Source organism: Rutilus rutilus (genome assembly GCF_951802725.1).
Source record: "Rutilus rutilus genome assembly, chromosome: 19".
NCBI classification, from domain to species: domain Eukaryota; kingdom Metazoa; phylum Chordata; class Actinopteri; order Cypriniformes; family Leuciscidae; genus Rutilus; species Rutilus rutilus.
The window spans coordinates 11,638,189-11,641,919 of NC_140232.1; positions in this window are offsets into that span (position 1 = coordinate 11,638,189).

The window sequence follows — 3,731 nt, forward strand, 5'->3', positions numbered from 1 at the left end:
GGAGCGAGCGAGTGGAGGTGCTTCTACTGCCAAAAGCTCAAAGGAGCTGTGACACTGCCGACAGTCAACAGTGGTAAAGCGCTCTCTCTCTCTCTCTCTCTCTCTCTCTCTCTCTCTCTCTCTCTCTGCCTTTTAGTGTTCAGCATGCTGTCGTTGCAGTCACATTTCACCCAAGAGGGGTGGAGTTTTAAAGAGTGCCTCACTCCCAATATTCACACACACACCCTCTTGGTTTCTCTATCCAACAAGTACACAATCAGCAAACATAAAACACTTTTTATCTTGTCTGTCACACATCAGAAATGGACATTGGTTTATGTACATGCAATAATATATGTCCAAAAATAAGGAAACACATATAATTTTAATGCAAAGTTAACCTGTTACAACGTTAACAACATTACAATTGTAACTGGATAGCTAGATTATAAGATCTGTCAGTGATACTACCAAAAGGAAGTCTTTAAAAAAATTATGAATGAATATAGTATATTTAATATTATATTTGGTAACGCTTTTTTTTAAGGTGACGTAGTTACATGTTACTATGTACATAAACAGTAAATTATTTGTAATTACATGTAACTAATCCTAAACCAAACCCTAACCGTAACTCTATAGTAAGTACATGTAGTTATAGTAATAGTAATTAATATTACTCAGTACTTATTTGAGTAAGTACAATGTAACTACATCACCTTAAACTAAAGTGTAACCTTATATTATATGATATTATTTAATATAATTATTAATTAATTAAATTAACATTAAAGTAAAGTTATGATTGAATTGATTCACATGGCAGATCATTGTATCCAAAGCAGCTTACAGTGTGTTTCAAGTAAACATTTTATCAGTATGTGTTTTCTCTTGGGAATTGAACCTGATGTTGCAAGCGCAAACACTTAGTTTAATTCAATTAAGAGTAAAAGGATTTAAAAAAAAATCATATAAAATTCAGGATAAATGCTTAATGTTAACTGCTTTTAACTGTTGAGTTTGATACTGTTAATCCATTAACTGTTGCCAAGTGAAGATTACACAAAAAAAAAAAAAAAAAAAAATTGTTTGTGTTGAAGTAATAAAATGTAATAAATTACTTTATATTACAGAGACACATGTATCCAATGTATCCAGGGTTGGCAATGCCTTGGTCATGTCTTGTCTTGTCTTGGTCACCTTCTCACCCTGACAGTAGTCACTGCAACCAGACAGGCCTGTTCAGACTGAGCAATATCTGTTCATACCAATCTTTACTGCCTTGTCCTGGTGTTCAAAGAAACTCAGAAATGTTGTCATATGCCAAGAATTCAGTTACAAGGCTAAGGCTCTGTCAATCATGCTGTGCTCCACTTAGTTGGAGTCAAACTGATGGATGATAGTGCATGTCTACTTATTGGGGATTTCTTTCTTTTTAAGTCAGTGCCTGCCTTTAATTAGAGGTAATTTGAAATTTGCCACCCAATAAATTACATTACATTACAATTTATTTAATAAATTATTATATTTTATAATAACAAAATTATTATATAAACTATAATAATTAAATTACCGGTGGGGGGGGGGGGGGGGGGGGTTGTCTCTCCATAATAAGTTGGAATATGTTCATGAATTATGTTGCATTAGCTCATTTTAATTACCTATATTTAAAAAAAAAAAAAAACACAAATCCATTTTTAATCCAAATCCATTATTCCATTTTTTTTTTTAAAGATGAGCTGCAAAGTATTTCATGTTTTTAGTCATCCCACTGATACGACATCCAACCTGATGTTGAGTATCTTCTATTATCACATTCTACTGTGTTCTTTTGCAGTGTTTGCCGATATGAACAGGATACCAGCTCCCTCAGGGCCGTTGTTCAGCACTAAAAATAATAGATGCTTATCTGGCCTGCGACTCACGCCAACCCGGCCGCAACCAGGAAGAACAATCAAGACAAATGCCTGGCATGCCATTCAGCTGCGAAAATCTGGACCAAGTATTCACCAAGGTCTATGTCATCAAGTACTTCCTTCCCTCTTCTGTCTCTTTCCTCCTCTCCCTCTTTCTGCCTGACATTATCTTATTTTATTCGCAAACACTCAATGCACAAGTGTGTTTTCTCAGTTGCAAACCACTGTGAAAAAGAAGTACAGTTCAGCCAACTTAAAAAAAAAAAAGCTTATTATTGGAATAATATACTTTAGAATTCAATGTAATGTTCAACCTAATTGCATGTTAATTGCAATTAAATGAAAATGTATTATACAGTAGTTTAAATTTCAGTCAGTTGAAAGTGTGTTTTTTTTAGCCACTTAAGTACATCTTTGTATGTAATTTCATAATTACTTCTATTGCCTTTGAATTATGGTTAAAGTGCACTGCAAGTAATGTATTTGTTTAAAATTGATGTTGCAATTTAGTACACATATAAACCAGGGTTTGAAATTAACTTTTTCACTCACAGGCCGATTTGGCTACAACATTTTTAAGTTGCCGGCCATTCATAACTTCTACTAGCCAAAATAAATAAAAAAATAAAAAATAAATCAACCAGATTAACTACGTCACACACACACACACACACACACACACACACACACACACACACACACATATATATATATATATATATATATATATATTAGGGCTGTCAAAAGATTAATCGCGATTAATAGCATCCAAAATAAAAGTTTGTGTTTACATAATATATGTGTGTGTACTGTGTATAATTATTTTGTATATATCAATATACACACATGCATGTATATATTTAAGAAATATTTGCATACATATACTGTATATATTTATATATAATTTATATTATATATAAATATAATTTTTTTATATATAAATTACACATTTTTCTTAAATATATACAAGCATGTGTGTGTATTGATATATACAAAATAATTATACACAGTACACACACATATATTATGTAAACACAAACTTTTATTTTGTCACAAATCGCGATTAATCTTTTGACAGCCCTAATATATATATATATATATATATATATATATATATATATATATATATATATATATTATTATTATCTTTTTATATCGAATTTGAATTTCATACATTCATTTCCTATTCAAACAAAATCCTGTCATCCAACCATCTCCTCACTTCCTTTTTCACCCTCATCCTTTTCCCTAAAATGTTATTTTAGGTGGACAGATCAATACAGTACAAAGAACATCAAACGTCACGTGGAACAAAACAAATCTGTGGTCTCAGGATAAACCAGGGTCTGCTAAAATTGTAGGATGTTGGAAAATAACAATGTCTTTTCGGTTAACCAAATGCTCAAATGTCCTCAGACAGACAGAGCTCTCATCTTCAGCTGTATCAGTAAGGTAGTGTTGTTTTTCAGCTCAGTCTTTGCGTGTGAACTCTGGTCTGCGGGAAGTATCGCCACATTATTATGTGTTTTTTGATATTCGCTATTGCTTCAATGCAAATGCACAAGTGCGCCGTTATTTGTTGTGTATTGATGTGTGTGTTCAAGTAAGCCAGATATGCGCAGATTCTGTGCAATACGCTGTATTTAATATAATGATGACTCATGAGTGGAGTATTTGTGTTAAATCTGCGCAGATTTGGTTTACACAAACTTCCCCAGCAAAGTAACGCCAAATTGGTTAATGATTTGACAGCGTTACCCACCACAGTTGATTTTTACCCTCATTTGGCGGGTTGGCGGGTGTTAATTTCAAACCCTGCATATGACATATATTAAC